This window comes from Simochromis diagramma, unplaced genomic scaffold (genome assembly GCF_900408965.1).
Source record: "Simochromis diagramma unplaced genomic scaffold, fSimDia1.1 OVJJ01000753.1, whole genome shotgun sequence".
Lineage (NCBI taxonomy): Eukaryota > Metazoa > Chordata > Actinopteri > Cichliformes > Cichlidae > Simochromis > Simochromis diagramma.
The window spans coordinates 5,118,803-5,130,916 of record NW_024387523.1 but is presented as its reverse complement, the minus strand read 5'-3'; the positions used below and the strand labels follow the sequence as shown (position 1 = coordinate 5,130,916).

Genomic DNA, 12,114 nt, shown 5'->3' with positions numbered 1-12,114 from the left:
CCTGTCAACATTCAGTGTGGGGCTAAGGTTTATCTAGCATTACCAGCCTATTGTTAGCCGCGACAATGAAGTCATGCTATCTGCTTGCGCTCACGCTTGTTTCATTTCAGCTCAGCAGTACGAGTCCTTCCTCCTGCTTTGACTGCTCCCCATTTCACTGCTCTCTTCCCACCATGTACCACTGTGAAGCAGGCATTCACAGGGTGGAGTGAAGTGAAGCAGACGGGTGAAGCTAAGACAATGCTTCTGGAGTCTCAGTTCGTCGCAACGACAATATGTTATCTAACTGTAAAGGTAACAAAAGGTTTTTATCTCCTCTCCTCTCTCACGCCCTCCTTATTTACTTTGGCAGACTGGCACCATTTCTGCGTTCCATTTGCACCGGAGGCCAGATTTCGGAGCTGGGATGGACGTCACTGCCTTCACTAGGATTCGTTTTGCTCCTTAGCAAGGTGGAGTCATTCACGCATCGCTAGCAATACAACGCAGACAGCCACTCTGCACGTGGCTTATTTAGTGAGACACAAATACACAAACGTGGCAGCTCATTTTACAAGTTTTACAGTTTTACTAATATTTAGGGTGCACTGCTATCATTTGGATTCTTAACTCAGGGGTTGGGGGGACGTGTGACCTTCTGAGCTGTTAGTATGACTTACTGCTTAGTGTGGGGGGCGTTCCAGTTAAAAATTCTGACTGGGAACTTCAAATGGAACCCCTATATGCAGTAGGAGAACTGGGGTTCGCAAACGCAAGGGAAGAGTGGAGTGGTGTGAGCTTGCAAGTGGCGAATGGATATTTTTCATTGAAAGAACTTCAAAATATGTAATTTTGACGAAAGGAGGTGAGTATTCTATGATTTCATCAATACATGGAGAAGTGCTTTAAACCAGCGGTCCCCAACCCCCGGGCCTCGGACTGGTACCGGTCCGTGAGTCGTTTGGTACCGGGCTGCGAGAGTTGAGGCTCAGGTGTGAAATGTATGGTTTTCAGGATTTTATCGGTTTTCAGCGTCATTTTGTTATCGTTTTTATCGTTAACTCTGTTTTCCTGGGTCTTTTCACGTGTGTTATGAATAAATCTCCTTTTTCTGGTACCGGTACTAGTTTTATTTTGTTGTATTTATCCGCGACACCTTAAAGGCCGGTCCGTGAAAGTATTGTCGGGCATAAACCGGTCCGTGGCGCCAAAAGGGTTGGGGACCGCTGCTTTAAACATTATATTATGTTACTATCTCAGCCCCGCCCGTCGGGTTATCATATAGCCCGACGGGCGGGGCTGAGATAGATTTTGGTCGCCCGACCGGAGATATTGCTAGCTCCGGGACGTCGGGCTAGCGATTTTGCGATCCCTGTTGTTAGTTCACTGTGAATTTCCCACATAAGGAAGCAAAAAAAGTAAAGAGTAAAAAATATATGCTTTTTCGTTCTTGCATACGAGCCAATATTATTAATTAAAAACAGATCTCTTTTTTTCCCTCAACACACACACACACACACAATCATTTGATAGTGAGTTTGACATCAGCATCAAACACAGAGTATGTCATCCCTGCATGACACTGGAGAGCAGCATGACGCCTGAGACAGTCGGAGCTCAGAGGGTGTGCACGTGTGTGCGTGAGAAAGTGAGAAAGGAGGTACAGCTGTCAATCACAGCGCAGAGGCAAGCAGAGCGATACGCTACCCAGTGGGTTCATCAGTGCCATGTGTCAGTCACACCCTGAGATCACATTGATTGTCTGTCGGCACCCATCTGAGTGTGTGTATGCGTGTGTGTGTGCACCGCATGTGTTTGAGTGAAGGGGCCATATTTGGCCTTGAGAGAATTACAGAGGGCAGTGGAATACAAAGGGTGAGAAAAATAATAAGAGAAAGAGGACGAAATATCCACAATGATGCAATTATGATTCAATTTAGATTCCCGCATCAATTATGCAAACATATTCAAGAGACATGTCAAATATTGATAGGCTCTTCAACTTTTCAAGCCGTATTCATTAGGGAGCCAAAACTTAACCCATACTCTCTCATTAATCATGGATAGATGTCAGCTGGAGGTCTACATTCATATTCAGCCAACGCCCCCAAGGCTCCACCAGCAAAGGCATGTCTACATATGTCTGTGTGTATCTGTGAGAGCTCATCTTAGTCTGCTTATCGGTCTATGCATTGCTATGTAGCTTTGTGTGTTAGTGCTGAACTGTGACCCATCAACTTTGAGTGTGTGCATGACAATTGACACATGCTGCTGTGGTGTTCCTGGCAGGAAATCTGCTGGGAAATAGTGAATGGATGCCATAAACTGGGCCCGAGCCCGAAAAATTAGACCTGGGGGGATTGGTGAGGTTTGGATTTTCTTCAGTAAAAGATGGCAATACAATACCTAATGCAGTCTGTCTGTACTGAGCATTTATGAATGCATGCTTTTGTAGAAATCCTTTTTCATGGCCAACAAAAGTGCCACAAAACGCAGTCTAAAATGAGAAGATTATGATGAAAATAATGGGAATATGATAAAGCCTTGAGTGCAGCTTTCAATACATAACAGCTTCCTATATCTTAGCCAGTCTCAGACTGAAATGTCTTGAGAGCTACTTAATGGATCCTCATGACATTTTCAACTGACTGTCACAGCCATCTGTTTTCCATCATCTGATCAATATTTTACCTTATTAGTTTCAGCAGCTTATGTCCAAATCCTACAAAACTGCACTGTGATTAGTGGTTAAAATGTTGCAGCACTGCTTCTACCACCAAACTCACCAGCACCATTGGTACAATTCAGGTTTTAAGTGCACCATCTCCAAGTGCTTAAAGTTGCATAGACTCTGTCATTGCACATGCCCAGCTGAGGATGTACATCCTGCACCAGCTCAGGAAGTTCAGCCTGCCTCAGGCAATGCTGATTCAGTTCTACTCTGCAATAATCCAGTCCGTTCTCTCTTCATCCATCACTGTCTGAATTGGATCGGCCACCGAACACAACAGAGAGACTATAACGGACAGTCGGGGCTGCAGAGAAAACTGGTGCCAGCTTCCAATCCTTTCAGGACCTTCACTCATCCAGATTCAGGAAATGAACAGGAAACATCACTGCAGACCCATCGCGCCCTGAACACAACCTGTCCCAAAGACTTCCCTCCGAGAAGAACACGATCACTGTGCCAAAAGAACAAAACATGAGAACAGTTTGTTCCTGATACAGGCAGATAGTTATCAGTGGCAACCGCTGGAGCATGGATGCTGGCAGGGATGAAGTTAATGTGATCGACTAAAAAAAACAAAAAAAAAAAAACAAAAAAAACAAAGTGTCTAGATTCGGCCCAATTTACAGCATAGCACAGATCCAAAGGTTGTGTCCAGGGTTCTCTGCCCTAAAATGAAGGAAATTAAGGCCAGTCTGTCTAAAAAATCCAGGCTAGCATAAAGATACAGCAGTTTAAAAAGTTAAATCGAAACTGTGAAAACATCTGCAAAGTCATGAAACCTCAAGTTTCCCAGCCATTGTTTTGATTGAGAGATGCCTTGGTGCAGAAATCACATAGTGTGCATTTAAACAAGGAGGCATTCAATAAGTGAAGACAAGAAATGCCTTCAGAACAGCTTTTTTAAAACGTGCAGCAATTCTGCACGTTTTAAAAAATATGTTAAACATTAATTACAAACTTTGAACAAAGCATAAAAAACCCCATTCAAATGATGAAAAGAGTCAAGTCAAACAATGTTGCTGTGTTAAAAATGACTGATAGTAATGAATGCCGATGCTTTATTACAACTGCATTGTATGCATTCCTTTATACCTCTGTCATGTCACCACTGAGAAGAGCCCCTGCAGCTACAACCGATGCATCTCAGTCATGACATCTTGGTGCGCTAACCTGGTCTCATATGACTGCGCTTAGGCTCTCTAGCTGGGTGGGGTCAGGAAACCTGGGTCAAAGGTCACAGTAGTCCCCACCCTGAGGAACAAAAGCGAGGAGTAAGCCTTTCAGTGAGGATCTTGTTGGCTTAGACTGGGGGGGTTGTGGTGTCTGTCTGGGTCATTGTGTTCGTGTGTGTGTGTGTGTCTTGGGAAAGTGTGTGTGTGAGTATAGTCGAAATCTGTCAGTGTGCGTGGAGTGTGTGCATACATTTTTACCGTATGATCTGTAGCTTATGTCTTGTGGTCCAAGTGCAGAGTGCTGAGATTCACACTCGTGTCAGAAAACAAATGTGTGTGCATCTGTGTGTGTATGTGCACGTCTGTGTGTGTATGTGCACGTCTGTGTGTGTATGTGCACGTCTGTGTGTGTATGTGCACGTCTGTGCGTGTGGTAACTGTGATGAAGCCAAAGAGTGAACCTACTGCCCCTACTGCAGGCCTCCCCTGAAGCGTTGCACTTGGCTGGTTGGTGTGTGTATTTGTGTGTATGGAACAGCTGTTCTCCAGTACTACATGGGGAGGGTCAGGGGGGAGACACAGACGAACTACAGCTGTGGCCCTGGGGCTTGTGGGAACTGTGGCTTGAACAATGTGGGAAGAGAATCAGGGGCAAGAGGAAGGACGAGAGAGGAAGAGAAGAGATTCACTGGGAAAAGAAGCGTTTACAAGCTGAGACAAGATGAGATGGCCAAATGAAGAGAGAACACATGGCAGCGAGAAGAGAAGACACCAGAGAAAAGAATATGTCCCTCTGTGTCGGAGTGCTCTGAAGCAGGAAAAGCCACAGAGACCAGCAGGCGACGTGGACCGCGGCATAATTTGGCCACAAGGTCACTGCAGAGAGACATGGGATTAGAAACACGTAGACAGTGGGCTCTTATCCAACGAGCTGATCCAGAGCCATCAACCACAGTCACTTAGCATTCTCAGTAAAGCTCTTAACTGTAAGAAAATTAATCACGGCTATAAGGCTCATAAACAACTTGACTTTCCTGGTAGCCTGCTGGCCAAGATTGCAGAGTAACTCGAATAAAGACCCACTGTTGGAGATAATGCTTATTTCAGGACAGCACATAATGTGATAAGTCTGAGAAATCACTTTACAGTTTTGCACAGACAATCATGAGCTGCTGTTGAGAGCGGAGCTCCTACAACAGAGAGAAACTAGCGGCAGAGGGAAGGGGACTGACAGTGAAAACTAATAAGCCCTGTGCAACGGGAGAGAAATAGGCTCATCTCTCTGTGGCACCAAGAAAAACTATTGGAACTGTTGTACACCATTTCCAAGAACAAAAAAAAAAAAAAAAAAAAAAAAAAAAAAAGCACCTCATCTATGCTGAAACCCAACAGTAAATCCCTTCTGCCCGACAGATTCAGCAAAAGAATAATATCTGAGGCAAGAATAATATTTGCAGCCTACATTATAGAAGAATGCCAGGGAGTAGAGCATGAGATGGAACTAGGCCAAAAGCCAATTTATGGCTTTTGTGGAACCCCCAAAAAAAGTAAAAAAGAGTGAGAGCGGTCCAAGGTGCTACTTAAAATCCTCTCATCCACTCACTCGCAAGCCTCAATTAAACACTGCCGATTGCCATCTGCGAGGCTACTGAACCTAAAATCATTAAAAGTCTAAAAAGATTAAAAGCAGTCGTGGGCGGAAAAAAAAATTGAATAAAGGAACGAGGGAAAAGACGATAAAGATAAGAAAACGGAATGAAGCGAGTTCTCGGAGATGAGTGTCAGAGATGACCTTCATGGCAAGTGGTTTGACTGTGAGCTTTGATAGGAAGTAAACTGACTGAACTAGATGTAACGGATAACAAATTGCTTGCCAGACTGAAAAGTAGCAGTTTCCTGTGCTGTTTCTGTCTGCATCTTTTTCTATCATATTATGCATATGACATAAGAGACTGAGCTGTGTTTTATAGCAGCCATCAAGTGTTGTTTAAGAGGGTTAATTTCAACCAGTGGTGTCACTGGGAGGAAGGTGCTCTGACGTGTCAGTGGTCTGATTTCCTGTAACTGATAAGCAATAGTCACGTATTTTCAATACACAAAAACACTGTATATGCTGCTGACAGTAACTCACAAACAAAAACAGGATGTAGGTGCCACTTTTTTCCACCCAGAGAGGTTTTACCTTTACTCAGGTCTTTATACAAGAACAGTACAAAGACAGATGTGCATGAAGCGGCTGTTATCCTTGAGCTGTCTCATATCTGCAGGCAGTGTCACAGTCATGACATGTCTGTTGTCGAGGTGGCTCCGTGAACGTGGGATTTGTCTGTCAGGATGTCAAGAAGTTCTAGAAAGCCAACTAATTCTGCTCTTAATGCACCGCAGATTGGATAACCTAATGCATGTCATTCAATTGTAAAGCAATTGCGCAGGTCGTTACCTGGTGCAAAGCAACCGGTTTCCATCCACACAGTCTAACTGGGAGTGACTGCAACCTGTCTCAGACAGATTGCAAGTAATTGCAATAACTGCTATTTAATATTGGAAATCAGACGGATTGCCAACACTCTGCAATCAGTCTGAGCCCGTCTGTGCTGATACGCGCGACTCGTCTGCAATTTACAGTTTAATCACCATCCTGTTGTAACTACACCACTATTTTTTGAGGATATGATGATCTATGATGCTGTGGCTGGACTCTAAATGTAAGTAGTTAATGTAAACAGCAACAAAGTTGCAATTTCTGCCAATTCATCACAGTTAATTCCCAAATTATCACAAGAAGATTGCACGTAAACGCCAACATGACCACATTCAGTCACAAACTGACAGCAGGCCGACTGTCTTATTGCCGTTTTGACGCACTAAAGTCGCTTCGTTGATATGAACTGTCTGCAAGTGCTCAAACACTAGGTCACAGTCTATAAGGCAACAGTTTCACAAGAAAAAAGATCGCACACGTCATTGTAAATAGCGGTTCAGGAAGCGGTCTCTAACCACTGTTTTTCTTAGTGGTTGCGTTTGGTTAAACTTAGTGGGCACGCGTCTATGAGTTGCAGTCGTATCAATTTTCTTTCCTCGTATTTACCGACATCGCTTCACTTCTGCCCACAGAGAGAAGGCCTAAAGTTGCGCAGATTAAAGTTTGTGTTGCCATGCAATTCTCTCTGTTCCCTTAAAGGTCAGCACTGTCAAGATGGCTCGCAACCAGTCAGCAGTGCACATTTAGAAGTCAAAGCTTACCAAAGGACTGCCACACAACAGTTCTTGCTCTTGCTACTCATCTCCCACTATTCAGTGATTTAGGCTTGAAGCTGTGTCGTCAAAAAAATGCCATTTTGTCCGAGCTCCAAGTTTAAAAGAAACATTTTTTTTTAATATTATCAGGATATTTGACTATAATCTCAGACCTTCTGCTTCTCACATAAAAATAATTCCAGCAGCTTTTGTAATGTAGAGAAAAGTTCACGTCCTTTGAACAAAAGCAATATTCTTAACAAAAGTCTTCTTTTTAATAAAAAGTGAACGATGCAAGAGAAAACATGAAGAGGCAGTTCTCGGTGAGAATCTCTAGCTCAGCACTCGAAACTCAACAATACATGCCTTTGAGACATTCCTTGATGTTTTTCGGTGATCTCCGGCTCTCTTGCTTGCCATCTTACTACGTGCATTTTTCTAATCTCAGGGTGAGTATTTTCCTCCGCAGCTGTGTTTTTATCTGTCTGTCTGCCAAGGATGTGCTGAGGACAACAGAGGTGAACGACAACTAAAAGACACGGGAAACTTTTGACAGCTTTGAATAGGTGCATTGTGCCCGAGAAAAACCCTTCGAAGACGCTACGGGGGAAGAAAAGGAAAATCCTTCCTCCTGTCTCATTTTAGATGTGGCATTCTCAGGTAAAGAGCACGCCACGCTTAATGTGAAGGCGCAGAAACATTTTTAATGCCAGGCAGAAAATGGGCTGCCAGATTAATCGTATCTGGATACAATCTGGGCACCAGGCAAATGTTAATGCGAGGTGCGAAAGGGCCCCCGGCCTCGTTTCTTTTTTCTTCTTCTCCCCCCCTCTCCTTATTCTCTTTTCTATCAAGAAGCAGCCATCTCAGGCATTTCTTCGGTGCAGTGGAGCAGAGAGCCAGCCTTCTCTTCCCGTACCTGTAACAGAGGGATATTGTTGCCACAGAACCATGCCTTCAGTTACCGAGCATTCCTGCTTCTTCATTTCAAAGACAGAAATGCTAAAAGGTAATGTGAGGTGGGAGAGAGAGAGGACAAGTAGGTACAAAATAAGCAGGCGCAGAAAGCAGGAAGAGGAGCACGGGGGATAAAATATTAGTGCCAATTACCAAGTGACTTTCTCAACTTGCACCTTGGAAGAGATTATCGAAGTGCAGTAGGGCAGACGGGCACAAGCAAGATATTTTGTGAGAGCTGACAACGACAAAAAATCTGAGAGGCGTCGCTTCTTTTAAATTCGACAAAAGTCGTCTATTCCACCGACCGAACAGAGCCGAGGAGAATAATCTGGTTGCTTTGATCTAACTCGGTGAGAGAATGTCATCTTCGATACGAGGCATGTAATTCCCTCCAACGGGATGCTGCGGCATCAGCTTTGTGTTGTTAGTCACCCCGCTCCAGCAATGGCACACTTTCCACTTCCTGAAAGTCATAACAATTCCACCACTGCTGCTGCATTAACCATCCGCGACAAATGGACCCATGTCTGGCAAACCAGTCAGAAACACACACACACACACACACACACACACACACACACAGTAAGGTTTGACACATGTCACACTGACTCAGCTCTGGCAGCAATTTCGTTAGCGTGCATGCTCACATAGGGCTCTTATGAGATTGCCTTGGTTTAAAACACTGTATATTCATGCAGTAAATAATTTCATGCATAGGGAATTTATTATACACACACATCAGTTGAGGAGATGTGGGGGGAAATTTAATCCCACAGTAATGGATTTACCTCCAACTGAGAGTCCAATTACCAAAGCTATAACCGCTAATGGCAGTGCTAATCATAACAATGGCATCATGGTTTAAAACTACTACTTACGACACGGTCCTTGGTTCGCCTCGGCAACTGCGCAGCGCAATTACACCCAAACACATAAAGCAGGCGGCTCCAGCTGATTTAATCCGTTATCGCTCCGTTCTCATCACTTTCTGCCCTTAAACGTGTTTGAAATTCACTCACTTACTTTTTTATCTCTTGTTTTCCAAATTCTGCTCTTTAAAAGTCCAAAAATCAATAATGACGGTTTAACTTCATTATTGATTTTTGGGGGGATTCCACAGGGCAGTAAAACAAGTTGTAAACATAATGTTGACATACTGCTTGATAAAGACGTTGTGTTAACCAACAGCTGACACTCTATTGGAGTTAGAAACCAGTGTAAGTTTTTATTCTGAAGTGTATTTCAAGCAACATGAAAAATTGTAAAGTTCAATATTTGTATTCCTTTTGGCAAATGTTGTTTTGGGTTTTTTTCCCCCCCATGTCCTGAGAAATAAATTGGTGATTTTTAACTGCTGACTATAAACAATCCAGTTCATGCAGAAGTTAGACATTGGCTTTCTTTGTCTGTTGCTGCTGAACTGGCTGTTTTATTATAAGTTTTCTTTGTTTTCCAATTGACTTACTCATACAAACCTGTCAAAAAGCTCAGAATCAACACCACCTTTCATGTTCAAATGTTCTTTATTAAAGAAATTTTAAAGTGAATCTTCCAATTTCTCAATTCAGTCAGGACTAGTACAGTCAAAGATTGTTATTTCCATCTGCAGTCACTCATATTTGGTGGTATAGCCAGGGGTGCACATAAGTGGTCCGCAGGTGCGCATTCGCTGTCAAAATAAAAGACGCGCACCAGATAAGAAGTTGCAATGCGCATTTGCGTCCATATAAAAAGCACTGTGTTTGTCCGCTAGAGTGGGATTTTCACGGCACATTCCGCACCACATCTCTGTGCGTTCATCATTTGTTTGAAGCCAGCTAACCTCCTGCAACCACTTTTCCGAGAATACGCGCTTCTTTTGTGGTTCGGACTCCTTCTGACATTTCTTTGGAGGTGGAGGAACACCAAAGTAATTGCTTAAAGGAGCTTCTTCGACATCTTTAAGAGTTCTAAACAAATGCCTGTCCTCCAGAAAATCTTATGTACGCAAATGCGCGTTGCAACTTCTTATCTGCTGCACGTCTTTTATTTTGACAGCGAATGCGCACCTGCGGACCACTTATGTGCACCCCTGGGTATAGCTCTGAGGGGCCTCTATGCCCTTCCATGTACATACACAGAGCTGGAGGCAGGTTACACAGCAACTAAATTTTAAAAAAATTAAGTCATAGCAGAATTAAAAGGGGAACAGGTGGGTTTATTTATATAGCTAGTTTCCTCCAGGTGCTTTATACTGTAAAGTCTGTACAATAATACAGAGAGAACTCCAACAATCAGATGTAACACAAAAATTATGCATCAGTGGAGCTTTCCAATGGCAGTACTTATTTCTTTTTCCAGTCAAAGCCAGTCATTGTCTCATTATATACCATAGTAGTTTTAATACCTATAATTTCTACTACTTGCCAAGTCCCTTATTCCTTTACAGGATTCATATTGTAATAATCACACAAAAGAAATGCAATGGTTGAAGTCTTATTTTTTTCAACACAAGTGTAATTAAAAACAAGAAAAAACAGAAATCTGGACCAGTACTACTGATTACAGGGGACAAGGTTATATGATTAAAGCCTTAATGACATATAATAATAATACTAATACTAATAATAATGCTTTAATTATCCTTGGTTAAAAACAATGAGGATCATCAGACAGGAAAAAAGACCAGCAAAGTAACCCCGGGAAATATCTGCCTGGTCATTTATTCAGCCTAGATCTCTCTGGCTCACCTCCCATCCTCGCTGTTAACTGGGTCATCTGTGGGAGAGGCATGGTGCTCTCCTGAGACACACGTGTGCGCGCACACACACACGCACACACACACACACACACACACACACACACACACACACACACACACACACACGGAGTAGTTCAAAGAAGCCCAATAAAACATTTACAACACGGTTAAGCCTTTTTCTTCCCCCGCTTTTCTCGGTCTGCTTCTTTGGCTTGTTGTGTATCCTCCCTTCTCCATCGCCCTCTCTCTCCCTCCCGTGATTCGCTGTGCTGTCTGGACTTTGAGTCTTGTACATTTCTTTCACTCAGCTCTGTACAAGACCTTGGGTTAAACACATTTAATTAGCGCTCACAGGATCTGCACGCCCCCTCCTACTGGCAGCTTAGAGATGCGCCCCTGGACCAGGCAGCTAGTGCAGCATGTGTGCGACTATATCAAGTGTGTGAGCGCGTGCATGTGCGTTTGTGTGTGTGGGCTGATGGTAGTTTCGTAGGTGATGTCAGATTTCACATGGGCAAACACACTCTCCTCAGGCTTGATAATTACACTGGTCTGGGCCAAGGTCTTGTAGCACTAAAAACAAACGCGCACATACACACAGAGAACATTGTAAGAGCACTCTCTTCTCGCCAACCTCAAGTCCTCCTTCATTCCTCAGATTACAGTGAGCCACAATGGAGCCACTTGCTTTGAAACACGCAGCCCTGTCAAGTTTCTGCTGAGCCAAGACACAACAGCAACATGTTTGACACAGCATTGGCCAGGAGTTTCTATACGCATATACAAACATGGTGGTCTTTCATGTTTCTGACAGCGAGAGGTTATCTGGAGAGGAGCTGCAATATGCTTACAGAGAATATTCAAAGGCACGGGAGGCCCCGTGTGCCCGGCTTCCCGCTAATGAACTGCAAAGAGAAGGTGATAAAGAATACAGAGGTCCTTGTAGGTACATGAAAACACAATATAACAGGTTAGACCCTTTAATGGTAATGAGTGGAGTATGTGCAGCCTCCCAACAAGGGGGTGTTTGTGGTAAAGCGAGAAGCAGCGCTCACCATTAGAAAGGAATAGGTTTTCTAGCGTCGAGTGGCACTCTAGGGGTTTTACACATGAAGCTTAATCACAAGGAGCCCTCCTTAGCTCACAGAAACAGCTGTATGTCTTTTACAGTGCTACAGCAGACTTTCAGGTTGAGATTTAAATTCCTTTTATAAAAAGTCTGGAAAATGAAAAAGCGGAGTATAAAAGAAGTAGATTCACAAAACTCGCTGTCATTTCACAATGAAACATGGCTT

The 12,114-nt window shown here is 43.5% G+C and overlaps 1 protein-coding gene and 1 long non-coding RNA gene across 2 annotated transcripts in view; both read right to left on the bottom strand.

Annotated features, from left to right (window-relative positions):
* ext1b (exostosin glycosyltransferase 1b) overlaps positions 1-12,114 on the bottom strand; it is a 130,334-nt gene that overhangs the window by 54,026 nt on the left and 64,194 nt on the right. The gene's annotated exons all lie outside the window — the stretch shown is intronic.
* Positions 2,637-6,111, bottom strand: LOC120726626. The gene is made up of 2 exons (XR_005694348.1): positions 4,283-6,111; positions 2,637-4,224 (listed from the first exon to the last, which is right to left on the bottom strand). It is a non-coding gene; the product is annotated as an uncharacterized LOC120726626 (long non-coding RNA).